Genomic DNA, 14576 nt, shown 5'->3' with positions numbered 1-14576 from the left:
TGGTTTTTAATTTGTTTGTGGTGGTTGTTTTTTTTTTTTAATTGGGGGGGGTGGGTTTTTTATTCTTTTTCAAATCAGACATACCAAATATAAAAAAATTGAGAGAGATTAAAAAGTAACAGGAAAGTGTCACAGCAAGGTAAATGAAAAAAAAAAAAAAAATAAAAAGACGATGGCATAGTAAAGCTACAAGAACAAAAAGAGATAAAATTGTGCTAAAAGTTGCATGTGAAGTCCAGTTGTAGCAGACCCTCAGATGCATGAGCAACGCTATGAACGCTGAAGTGCCATCTACTGGTATATCGTGTGCTAACCATGTTGCTTGGAGTCCACCATGGGATTCTACATGGAATGGGAGATCCATGTTTTTCTCTGCCACTGACTTTTTGGTGACTGCAGGTAATGGACCTTGTGTTATAATCTCTCCACTGTAAAAGGCAGATATTGAGATTTCAATGAATGTGTGTGCTTTCACAACCAGTGCAAAGTTCTTTGAAATGTAGCGGTTGAATGTTCTGCAAGACAAGTAGAAAATTTTGCATGTCTGCATCCAAACCCAGAACTTCTGGACAAAATGCTAAAAAATGAAATGTGAGACTTTTAAGAAATGGAGAGCAGAAGACAAATGAGGAAAAAGAAAAGAGAAGGTAAAGACCAGTAGGAGTTAAGGAGGAGAATCAATAGAATACAGTGTAAGTGATTAATTGCTAAGGACAATACAATTTAAGCTGCAGTTTTACCAGATGTGTATGTGTTGCTCCAGCTGTGGGAACAGTAGACTCTCCAGATCTTGTTTCTGACACACAATAACTGTGAACTCTGTTATGTGCAAATAATAAATCTAAGCAGCACCTCCAACATGAATAAGCAAGAAAAAGGAGGTCATATTTTCAGAAGTGTTAGCACATATTTGTCAACACCACACTTAGCTAACTAGCACAAAAGAAGACTACAAGACAATGGTAACACATACACCAAGCAGTATGTGAGCTCGCAAGTAGATACATGGTTTTGAAACTCCAGGTTTAATAGGTAAGGCCCCTAGGGATGGCAGACAGGCAGGGTCTTGGGCAGACTGGATGGGCTTGTTTTGCTGATGTATTTACTAGCTGGTATGTTAATTTTTTCAATGTGTTATAGAGCAGTTCCCAAGTTAGGGTCATGATCCCACTTGGGGCCCACAAGCCTGGAAGTGAAAATGAAAGTAGGGTTGTGACCCTGGAAGTAGGGTTGCCAAGGGAAAATTTTGGGAAGCACTGATGTTGTGCTACTAGGTGAGACCCCTACGTGGATGGTATGTTTAATCACTGCTGAGGGACAAAGGTTTTACCAGTGCCTATATTTCTCAGAGTTAAGTCTCATTTCTGACTGATTTATTGCCAGATTCAAGTAAATGTCTCACGTATATGAAGAGAGATTTTAGAATTACATTCAGAATTTTGAGTATTACATCTTGAAAAGATAAGGCACATAATACGGTAAAGACATATCCACCATTTTCTTTAAAATATCCATTAGTAGCTACAATTTACAGATTAGAGCCCTTCTCTCACAATCCTTGGCCAGAAGAAATCACTCCCACTTTTGCCATTTTTCAGAAGCATGATCACACCACCTGGTCATCATTGTGGCATGCAACAAACTCTTTGGGTTTTGTTGAACTCTGTTACTGGGGAACATGGGGGTTGTCCCTCACCACTTTACATAATCTTATGTAAAGTAATCTTAGGGCAAGGAGCAAGTACGTTGGCTGAATAAACAGTTACTAGGTTAAGAAAAATACTTAACAGAAAGGGATAACCACTCTGAAGTCTGACATCTTCTAGAAGTGGGACAGATACCTCCTTCAGCTGATCCTAAGACTGAAACCAGCAAAGGTTTGAAGGTTTAGTTGCCAGGACGCATTAATCTAGTGCCACTTCAGGCACTGTAGAAGAATATCTTTGTTGGTCTTCAGCTGCTGCACCCAAACGAGAGAGTTTCTCCATAGCTCCAGTGTAATTTCTGACACCCCACATGAGACCTGTGATATGTCAATGAGTATTGAGTAGAAAAAGATCCACATTTGTGGATAAGTGACTTGAGCCTTTAGGCTTGTAAGTCATTTAAATAGTTTTGAAGGGACATAAAGAGTTGCATCTTTTTACTTCTCATGCTCTATGCACATTTATTTCAATCTAAAATTATACTGTGCCATGACTACAGCTTTCACTGTGGAGCTGGATAGTATTTCTGACTTTCACCTAGAGAAGTATTTTATAGTCAGTAACAGAACAATTGTGATATGCAGCATGCCATTTCAGTAAGTGAAGAGGCATTAACAGCTGATTTTTGGCAACAACATGTCTCCATTTCTTATTAATTAGTTACTTGTGTTGATTTATACCAGGATTAATTATTGGTACAAATATTTCATCCATATTTTTTATGTCACAAGCAAAGGAAAAGACATGGCTGTGAATAATCTATAGAATGGTTTATGAAGCACAAATTCCTCAGAGACGATCAGATATCCACCTGGTCTCCCTGAGTGCTGGATTTCACATTTGAATCTCTGAATTAACAGATGTGTACAGTCACACACAGGCAGAAAGCCCCTTCTTGATACAACATCTGAGCAGGCTCGTGGACACTGTTTATTTTCACAAAATGGTGGGGTGTCTTGTGCTTGTGAAATTTATTCCAAATCTACACATCTTGAAATGTTAATAACCAGCATTTGCATAGAGTTCAACTCCCAAGTTTTAGTTCCCAGAGCACATTTTAAAAGACAAGTATACTTATTGAAATCAGTTTCCAAAGAGAAAACAGCTACAATATTGAGTAGGAGTCTCCAAATTAGAAAAACTTGCTTTTCTAATGTTTGCAACCTTATTAAAAATTATGTTTTTAATTTTTGCCAGAACATTTTGATAACTCAGATCCAAACATTTGAAATTAACTGAGGCAAATAAAATTTCTAGTAGCCATTATAATTAAAACTAAAAATGGTAAGTTTCAAAAGAAAATGAACTTCATTTAAAGTTTACTATATTTTAAAAAAACTGCACATTTCAGATCCTCCTTTTCCTCTGTTAGAAGTGGGGATTGTATAATAATATTATATTTTCAAGCTTTTTCTCCACAACTACAGATACTAGAAATATAGGCTTCTATGAAGCAATCATGTTATGCAAGAACCTAGGGATTTTAAGAAACAAAACAAAAACAAATATTGAAAAACATTATTAAGTCATTAAGGGCCAGTAAGGCTGCTGCGAAGCAGAGTATTTTATTTATTCAGAACTCTCTCCAATGAAGTGGAAGTCTTACCTGCGTTTAAGAACACCTCTTTTAATTAGTCCCACATAGGGCAAATCATTATCCTCCTATAGAAAAGGAATTTATAGTTTAAACATGTTTTAAAGGTCTATCCTGGTTTTGGCAGTGAAGTAAGGGTCGTATCTTCATCAAGAAAGTCAGCATACCTGCATCTTTGGAAAAGTAGTAAAAAGGACAGTTTTCATGACCAAAAAAAAAAAAAAAAACCAAAACCAAAAAACTGTTGCTAGCAAACATAATCATGTCAGTAAAATGTATCTATCTGTATAGACCAGACTGGAATACACAATTTTTGGAAGTACCACAGAAACCAAATTGTTATTTAGCATTAGATTTTTCACAGAGGCAAGTAGCCATAGCTGCTTATTAATAGTTTTAATAGCTGTTTTTCACTGTTTTGCAGTAGCAAATCATGTAAGAACATACCAAATAATCTTTTATTATAGTCTTGTGAAACATTCAAGAGCATGTACCAAGCCCAGAACCTATGTTCTCACTCTTCTCATGATGCTAATAACATAAAAAACCCCAAACATAATATTTTGACATATGTGAGCCCCTGAAGGAGAGTTGAATATGTCTGTCACTGTGAAATCTTCATATTTTCTAATGAAATGAAAATACTTAAAATCAGGTTTTCAGCAACTCAATGTGCAAGCCTTTTTCCAGGTTACATGGAAAAATGCACAAACTTTCTGGATACTGAAACTAAATAAATGTCATTATTTGTACCTCCAATGACTTGCTGTGCTGTCTTATCTCAGGCAGATTGTGCACTGAATCCTCAAAGGTTCTGTGGGTTTCACAAAACCTGCAAACCACAGCTGAGATCATTGTTTAAAGCCTCCAATGGGGGAACAAGAGGCTCAACAAAGTAGAAGGAGTATAACAGCTGTTGATCATGAGGAAGGTCTGACAGATCCACCATTATATTTATTTTTTCCTCTATCCAGGTTGCAAAGCAGCACTGCTGCCACTAAAAAAATCTAGGCTGAGGAAGGAGATGGTCTTTGCCCTTCCACTTATGTGAAGGCACATATCCCTAAGCCACTGACTTCAGTACAGAGAGCTGTTCTGGGGCTTAAGAGCCTAAGGCAGGCAGGGATACAACAAAATGTGGTAATACTGTATTGATAATCTCAGCAGGTCACAGCATAAATGTGAGAATGTAACATTAATTTGTTATCAAGGATCCTGGCATACTTCTGGCTCAGGCCAGCCAACTACTTCCTTTCCACAATTCAAAATTGCATTTCCGGGATCTGCACAAGCCAAGGATCATCCCCAGTAAGAATACAGTTAATACAGTCATGAGGAAAAGCCAAACAGACACAGGCTTTGGCTTCAAAGAAGAGCCCGTTTTATTCATTCACAGAGACACAACATTCAGGTCAGGTTTACACACTGTCTGTGTGAAACACCTTATTTATATGGCTCTAGAAATTACTTGTATAACTTGCAACTGATGGAATGACATAAGACAAAGCCACAAATGAGCTGTGCATGATATTCATCTTAATTTTCCAGCAAAGGCAAGCATGTACCAACCTGAATATGTTCCTTACACCTTTAAATGTACCACAGGGATTTTTCTAGGAGAATCGGGAAAGAGACAGCAGTTAAGTGAATATACTCAATTAATATCTTAATATGCAAACAGTATACAAGCAAAACACTAATAAACAAAAAATGTACTTGTTATTAAAATACTCAGTAAAAAATTGATTGATTTCAGTAACTTCAGTGAACTTCACAATCTGTGTTTCTGAATAGGAGAAATGCCAGATTTGGAATAAGCAGTTGCCTTATGGAATCTTGGCATTTTCTCCTGCTCAGAAATGCAAACTCTGAAGTTCAACTGAACTATGTAAATCATCTTGTCTTATGCTCCTCTTATTAGGCAATTCTGTCTTGATATTCTGAGTAATGAACTGCATAACATGTGGAATCAACATGTTACTTCAAGAGCAAAGTGCTTTCAGTAAAAAATTGCTTAGAATAATTTCTTTCATCCTTAAATTAAAGAGCTACTGTCTGCACAAACATAGCTAGGCAGACTGAAGGAAGGAATGAGAAGGAATGAAGTGCTATTGGACACACTTCATGGGTTCTTAATGTTACTAGGAATATTCCAGGTGCATAGCTCAGTCTGAGATGTTATCTACACTATGGGATGTGGGCAGATAATTCACATTTCCTTTCTTGTATGTCACTGATCTGTCTGCATGAGAACAGGTTATTTAACTTTCTGAACAAAAATAATCATGAAGTTCTGTTTTAGAAAAGATTACAGAAATGTTGTCAAGGTTAAAGCAAATATCAAAATAGAAAAAGAAAGGAAAAAAAGGAAGAATACATGACAAAGCATATTAAAATAGCCAGATGGACTACCGAGTCCCAGGAAACAAATAAGAGGAGCTAAATCACAGATGCTTATGTGCTTTTTTTTTTTTCTTTTCATTCTAGAAAGGTGGCTTTCCAGCACAGAACTGATTAAAAGCTACCTGCTTGGAACACCCTTGTGGAAAAAGAAAGCACTCTAGTTTTCCAGAAGTAACTAAGAAGAGTCAAGGCTACTGCCTTGCTACTTCAGAGCAGTATGATAATTGCATTGTCTTCATTAGTTTTGCAGGCTTAATTAGCAGGAACTAGTTGATTCACTGAGGTAAAAAGAACCCAAAAAAATAGAAAGTATTGAAGTTACAGCTTCTGGGCCTTCAATTTAATGTCAGCTGGAGAAATCTGCACCTGATTTGAACATTCAGGTCAGCCCAGGAGCTTCATGTAATATTAGTCCTCCACTTCTGAAAGCTGTAGTCCCTTTATGTGCACAAAGCCTGGTGTTCTACTGAAAATCTATCATCTTGCAATAAGAGAAGCGCTTTACATGTTCTATTGGAAGAACATCCTGTCTTGAGTAGAACTGTTTGAGAATCTCAGACAGCCACCACCACTTTGATGACTTAAATTTCAGATTTGTAGTTGGCAATCAGTCTCGGCAAAGGTGAAATCCCAACTTTAGAAATAAGTTAGAAAGGGACAAGAAAATGACAAAATAGTGACTTGCAAAATAGTTGCATTTCTGATGCTAATTTTAGGAGGCAATTAATTCATTAATTAATCCAGCAGACCTAATTGCAACTGAAGAAATCTGTCAAAAAATTATCTCACCTGTCAAGAAAATATCTTACCTTAAAATTAAGTTTTGATCTAACTTACTTGGTTCATGCATGAAGGAAGAGAAGACTGTTCAGTTTTCCTGTAGACATTAGGATTTGTGGGCCAGTTGCACCTTTTTACACCATTATTATTTCTATCAAGGTATCTAGATTGCTTGTACACCTCTAAAAGATACTGTCAAGAAGTGCTTTACTATGGAAATCACATTCATTCCTAGAAATTATTACCTTGAAATAAATAAAAAGTCACACATATTATAAAAAATACATAAAAAATTAAGACTAAATAGATGGAAGTTCTGAAAGCTTACTATAACCATCCTGATAGTTAACAGGGAACCTTTTTTTGTTGTAGTTTGCACTCCAAATCCATAATTCTGTAGGGTTTCAGCTGCTGTAAAGTTTGCAAGAGGTCTTCAAGTCCTTCTTGGACAGGTTACATAGTAATTATACTCCAATTCTGGAAACTTATCATCAAGCACTGCTGAAAGGGACATCAAGTACCTAGGATACTACAAGAGATACAATTTTCCTCCAAATATTTACATGGGATGATATGAAAATAAAAGGATCTTTTATGATTCCTTTCTACTGACTCCTCTCCATCTACTTTTGCTATAAAAAGGAGTGATCTATGCGAGAAAAAAAGCATGACTTGGTGAATTGTGAAAACGGGAATGAGGAATACAAACCCAAGAAACTGGATTAAGATAGAGCCAAATTCCAATAAAAACATTCCCTAAAAAGTCTGTGTTTAGAGCTTATTTTCACATCAAAGTATTTAAATTTTCACTGATACTTACAGTTTTAGAAATCCCAATGTTGTATTTTTCCATTAATAAGCAAATTTTAGTTTCTGACTTACAGCTTTCAGCTGATTGACATAGCAAAAGGAAGTGAATGACATTCTGGAAACTCTCTGCCTTGTAATTCTTGGTCTTTAAGACCTGGGGGGAAAAGCTTCAGGTTCCATGAAGCTTCCCTATAGATAAGATTGGTATTTGTAATAACAACATCTGATCAAACATAGCATTGCACACATTTAAAATAAACAATATATTTTCACACAAAGAAACTGAAACAGAGATAATCCACTTGGGCATCAGGAAAAATCATGCCATGACACCATAAGGGAAATTCTTAGTTTGCTAGAAGAAGGTGGGGACTACCGGAAAGATGATACAGCAGGTTAAAAAAAAAAAAAAAAAAAAAAAAAAAAAGAGGAAGAAAAATGAGATAATCACAAGTGGTCCCAAGAAATAAAATATTTCACCTGAGTGCTTCTTAACCATCTTGTTTAAATATTTGACAACTTTACCTTGAAACAAAATCCAAGTAAACAGATATTTACAGCAATTGTTAGGATAGATGCTAGTAGTACAGATAAAGACACTGATACAACCGAGAAAGAATTATATGACCATGCTTAATTGGCTAGTGAAAGCAAACACAAAAAATGAGACTGCAGGTGAGGAACAACTAAAAGTGATACAAGATAATAGTATGATATGAACAAACTTCAAGACAAACACAATCCCAGGACAAGATACAAAGAGCAATGAAGCTCTTGAACAGACTTTTGTGAGGAGCAAAGTGGCAAAATTAATCTAGATCTTAAAACAGTCCTGTTCTTAAGACAGACCTTTATCAAAAAAGGTTATGTGATATAGTTGCCTAAAACAGGAGGAGATTGGGTGTGCCAAAATACTCGTTTTAATCTTATATATTCTTGGTTAAAAAGACCAAAACACTTCGACATTATTTCCAGAAATGCGATTTATAAGGGCGATAACCTGCATTCAACAACTTTATATTAAAATTTATTTTCTTGTTCCAGTTTTTAATGTTGGGAAGTTATCACTTCAAAACATTTAAAGCATTCCAGGAAAGAATTTGAACACAGAAATCCAAGAAGTGATAGAAAGTTAAAACCTGATGGGACAACAGCCAAAACAGAGTAAGTATGTGAAAGAAACCGTGGGCTTTGCCTTTGTGGGGAGACCTTAAGACTGAAAGGTGTGGTGATGAAGAAGGTCATAGAGATAATTAATCAATGCAAAATTAAAAAAAATATATAAGCATTCCTGAAATCCACCCTGCCCCCCTCCCCCCTCGCATTTTGTAGTAAATCAGTAACAATTTAACAAATGATAGTACCAATATAGAAAGTTCTAGGGGTTTACCAGATATATCATTTTCCTGCTGGCAAATCAAACATTGCTCATTATAAAACTACAGAAATTGTGAATGTGGTGCATGGACTTCATAAGTTGGAATTTTTTTCAAGAATATCCCTAAAAACTGAAATTCAGAAATATGTAAAAACTTGTTTCAACATTGTTTTCTGTGTTCTTAAAGATAGAAAACTAAGAAAAGGGAAAATTCCTTCTCTATGTTCACTGTACTTTAGGAGTCTAGTTTTCTGAAGTGCGAATTGCAACTTTGTCAATAAAGGAGATATTCAAGAGGCTGCAAAAGTTTGCATTTGTTTTTTCTAAGACATAAAATATGGCAAGTTTTATTCAAATCTTCTTCTGAAAGTTGTAGGTTTTTTTGCAGTTCTTTTCTTGTTTTTTGAAGGGTTTTTTTAGGTTATTGGAATTAGAGGCCTCAATTCAGCAAAGTATATTAGTACATTCCAAGTCTCTTTAGGGCTACGAATAGCTCAATTGAATGTATGAAGGACTCTATAATATCAATGTCAAAAATAGACCTGGGTTTTAAACATATATGAGGCAATATTACACAGTATTTTACATTAATATCTGTTAAAAATGCATTTGGTTTAGAATATGGTAATATAAAAAAGGTAATAGAAATTAGGAATGCATTGAATATAAAACATGAGGCTAAATGACTTCCTTGAAATTGTCTGATACTGTCAGATACTACTTAAGCAGTTGTTATGCATATTAACTAAAATAATCTTTGTGAACAGATAATTTTTTTTTTTTCCCATTTCTAATTTTCATGTGAATTAGAGATACGAGACATAAGACGAAATTTGAAAATTTTTCTGCTGTCTTGATTTTTTTTCTGGGAGCTTCTGTTCTCATCCAGAATGCCAGTGGTTCCTCTCTAGACCACAGAGATTCAATGGAAAACCTTTATTATTATATCCATTTTGTTCATAAATGTACTCTTTTATTTCATCTTGTGCTCTCTCTTCAGAACAGCTACCCTCCTCTTCAAAAAGGAAAACCCTAATAGCACTTTCCTCCAATGAATTCCAGTAAAAGGAGGCAAGCAATAATAGTATGGATTAACAGGCATTAAAATGAAACCATATGGAAATATGGGCAGAGGATTTGAGCAGGAAAAGTACTGTTTAATCTTTATGTCTTTAAAGGGATTGTTAGAAACACTGCAAAAGTTCTGAAAACTCTTAATTCAATGCTGCTACAAACACAGTGCTCTGAAAAAGTGAAACATTTATGTTGCAAGACTGGCTCCTCATAGAAGGACAGCCTGGGAAATACACTTTGTGACCTAAATCTAAACCAACAAAAGACCCTGAAGAACACTTATTGTATCTGTCATTTAAGTCACAATTTCTGTGATCACTGACATGTACATATGAATAGGGAATTTATTACACTCCTGTAATACTACTACCCTTTATCTTGTGATGAGGAAAATAGAAAATGAGGAAGTCTCCACTGTATGACATGGTGAATAAAGTAAAAAGAAAGAAATATGAGACCTATGGTAGTATTTAGCCTGTTGTTTATCAGATGGGGCAAAAATTTAACTTAAATTATAATTTAAAAATATTTAAAAATACTTAAAACTACAGTTTGCTGCCTGCTTTTCACAGCACTTCATTGATATAAAATAGAAAATACATGAGAAAAGTAGTCAGAAAGAATGGGAGTTTTAATGATACTTTTCAAACAGACATGAAGAATACAGAGACACAACAGGGATTATAAGTCTTTTTGATGAAATGTCTCTTATTTAAATTTGCTTTTGCTTTTGCTTTCCTCATGGAATGGGATAATCTCTCTGAAAAAAAAATTTTAAAACTAATTATTCAAAGAAAGAAAATTGCTAGTGTAAGATTAGAGGCCAGAAAAAGCATGGGAAGAAAGGGAAGGAAAGTGATAATAAATAAATTGGTACAATTAGAAAAGAACTAGTAAGAGGCAATTTCACAAGCCAATTAATCTACCAAATGCTTAACTGTGTCATTGGAGCACAGGAAGAGAAAAAGTAATGATCATACCATTTGCATGAAAGAACCTTGCTTTAACAACAAATGGATGAGCTAGATCTCTCCAATTAAATCTTGACATGTTAATATCTGACTCAAAAAGCACAAGTATGACTGACTTTGCCATCCAGATTAGTTAAAGCTAAACTCAACAGGAACACTGAACTGAGTGGAAAAGACCTATCTGTGTATAATAGTCTCTGTTTCAGATGAAATATGAATTTATTTCCATGGGTTTTCCTTGTGTTGAATATAACTACTTTTGGTGAAAACATTCAAAAGCCTCTTTCTTCAAAGCAGATGGAGTTATTCAGCATCTACCTGTAGCTGATGCCATCCAATAAATAGGCAAGTTGAAGTGATAGACTATTTGCAGTAATCAAACTTCTCACAGAGCAGTGGTACTCTGAACACTACTCTTGCGAAAAACTGAGTATAAAATGAGTTTATGCATCCAAATGAAGATCAGATCAGTAAGAGAAGAACTTTAAATTGCACAGAGTAAAGGAAAGGAAATGAAGTCACAAATTAGATAAAAAATGTTGGTTTCAATACAATTCTGTACCTTTAAATAAATTAATAATTAATAGAGTAATATTTCTCATAATTTATTTTCCTAGATTTTCAAATGCAGGTATTTATTTCGTTTACTTATGAGTCCTGTTTTCATAAAAAATTAAAATCCTTTACATATAAATATAAACCTTAGATATATAGGATATACAGAATATAGAATATATATCAATGGATACAAAAGTAGAAATAATATAGCTCTATAGTATATATTGATAGAATATATATCTCATCACTACTTTTCATTACTATATCAAGAAACATTTCCTAATTTTTCATGAAAGGGAAAGAGAGTTCAGAAAAATGGGACTTCTCTTACACTCTGGATATTACTACATAATATAGTTTTTCCAGCAATATTACAGAACAGGGATTTTAAATTCTTTTATTCCACACTAACCAGTTTAGGTCAGGGTTTTTTTATATTAATACCATGCAGTAATTCAGAAAGCCTCTAAAATTTCATCATCTGAACTCAGTGTTCAAAAACTATGCAAAATGCCAGGTAAAAACTTCTATAACACTTGACAACAGAGAAATCTTTTTTGCAGCATGAACTATAAGGACAAGGGAAGCCATGCTATCTCAAGACTGGAGGGAATAATTTCCTGAAGATTTAATATTCCAGGAGCCTCACAAAAAGCTAAGGAAGAATGACTATCCTTATCAGTGAAGGAGTGTCTGATCTGGACAACTAAAAGAACTAGGATGTCTAACAATTGTTTTACTTTCATTATTCTAAGACTCTTCCACTAACAAATGCCACCATACCTAGGATCTTTGAAAAATCATATGAGAAGGCAGATGGCTATAAAAATTCAAAGACTGAAATCTGTTTTACCTCCAGTTAAAGAAAAAGAAAAAAAAAAAAAAAACAAAAACAAAAAAGAAAGAAAGAGGACATAGAAATTACCCTACAGATGTTAATAATTGTCTGGGGTGGGAGTCGGGGAATGGGAAGGCTGGCTTCTAAGTAAACAATGCAAAAAAAGACAAAGAGGTCCCTGCTGATGTACAACAATAAAAGCAGTTTTCTCAGCAGTGTCAGCTTAGCAAGCCTGAGGGTCTGTATTTTAAACCCCAGTGGCCTGACGTCACTCACCCTGATGGTGTGTGTGAAGGAAGCTATCTCTCCGCAATGACCGACCTGAAAAGTGTTTTCAAAGCCCAGTGGGCTAATGTCACTCATACCGACGGTGGATGGTGGGATCTCTCAGGGTGGCAGCCTGGGGGAAGTGAGCTGCAACACCAGCAGCAGACCATCACTCACTCTGATGGCAGGGGGTCAGCTGGGATTCTTTGGTGGCCTCCCGGGCAATAGTTAAAAAGAAGATTTTGGTTCACATGTCAATGTCTAGCTTGAAAGCAGCGAGTATAAAAAGTGATTTTTTTTCTTCTTTTTTTCTTTTTTTTTTTTTTTTTTAAATTGTGTTTCACTAGTGGCAGCAGTGCAGCCAGGAAGGGGAGTTTCTCTGCAAGGATGTCTGATTGCATGTGAAGCTTACAATGGGGATGGCTCTGCCTGGTTTTAATTTTTTTCTCCTGTATGAGCTGAGATATTTTATTCCCCCATACCAAAGGGGGAGAAAAATTAAATCCAGACAGCTCCAACTGCACTTAACATCTCGTATGCAATCAAACAGATTTCGAAAATACCATCAGCTTTTTTACCAACCTGCTTGCCATATAGAGAATGTAAATAAATACTAACATCCCGAAGCATCATGTTCTTATGTAAACTCATCTTGTAATGCAGAAATTGACATTTGGGACAAATTCTCACGTTAAATTTACCCTGACACCTAAAGTGTTGTAAGGTTTGCAAAGGATACATAGGAATAGCCTCTGTCCCACAGCAAGTACTTAAACAGCCCTACAACCATAAAGGCAGCTGATATTTCATCAGCAAAGTAAATTATTTTGGATAGAATGAAGCCAAGAGTCACTATACAGAAAAAGCTCTTTACAAAGACAAACTTTTAAAAATAAAACTAAATAAACTAAAATGCAGTATTTTAAAAACTGAACCTTAGTTCTGCAAAAGTAAATGAGTTATTTAGTTTGAATTAAACTGTCATGCTTACTTGTCTGAAGGGTCAGAATCTGAGAGATACCCAACACTGAAATCATAGCTTCTGTATGTAAAATCAATGCAACCAACAAATAAAATGAAACAGGGAATTCATGCAGCTCTAGACAATATAATCAGCTTTCTTGTATTTTGTATCCCTTTTCCACCAGTTCTTTGCCCCTTTAGACTGTTGAGATCAAGACTGATGCTATTGTTTCCTACATAGCTCCCCTCTGCCACCCAGAAGAAAACAAACTAATCCAAAGCAACAATACATTAAGGAATAGCTCAAGAGTTCTGCTGGTCATTGCTAACTGTAGTTTACTTGAGACTATGAAATTATTTCTACCAGAACTGGTTTATTTGGGCATGAAGTAAGGCCATGCAAACTCAGCCTAGCAGAAAAAAAATTAAGTTAAATTTTTCTCTCCAGTTTTCACAATGTGTGCAGTTCACATTTGTGAAGAGAAAACACGACTCTTAAGTCTCACAGTTAAGCTAATAAGCTTTCTCATAGAGTGAGACAATAGGAACTGTGAGCATACTGTACAGCACAATAAGTGTTGGCACATGAACTGTTTCAGTCTTGAGGGACAGTGCTTCACAGTATATCAGTGACAGAAGATCAGCTTGCAGCCAGAATTATGAATGAAAAGTTTAAGCCTTCGTGAAAGTATTGACTTCAAACGATAGCTCTGCAGTCACCTCAAAAATTGATGCACTGAACTATTTTGAGGAGTATGGCATTTGACATTCCATTTTCTAAGACTGCTATGCACAAAAATTCACTTGTTTAACTTAAGACATGATGATTAAAAAAGGTGTTGTATTATACGTGTGAATACATTTACACAACTTTAAGCAAATCAGATAAATATTTAACCTGTGTAGGATTATCTTACAGGTCTACTTATAAACCTGGGCTAGTAGTGAGAGACAGAAAAATTCATGTCTCTCCCTTTCTCAGGCACCAGACTGCAAGGCACTGTTGGTGCATATTAATTTCATGGTAAACTGTGCTTGGAGTTGCCACAAATGTGAAGAGAGAGCTATGGTTATTTGTTTTGAAATAGTCTCTCACCATTTTGTGATTACTATACAAAAATACTTCATCAACAAATGCTATGGTTACATTTAAATTAGTAAATAAACAGTCTAAGGAGCCTTTTGTACCCCTTATGCGGCTCAGCTTACATGGCACAGCTCACATTCTTGGAGC

This window comes from Lonchura striata, chromosome Z (genome assembly GCF_046129695.1).
Source record: "Lonchura striata isolate bLonStr1 chromosome Z, bLonStr1.mat, whole genome shotgun sequence".
Taxonomy (NCBI): domain Eukaryota; kingdom Metazoa; phylum Chordata; class Aves; order Passeriformes; family Estrildidae; genus Lonchura; species Lonchura striata.
The sequence above is the reverse complement of the archived record's forward strand: the minus strand, read 5'-3'. Positions refer to the sequence as shown.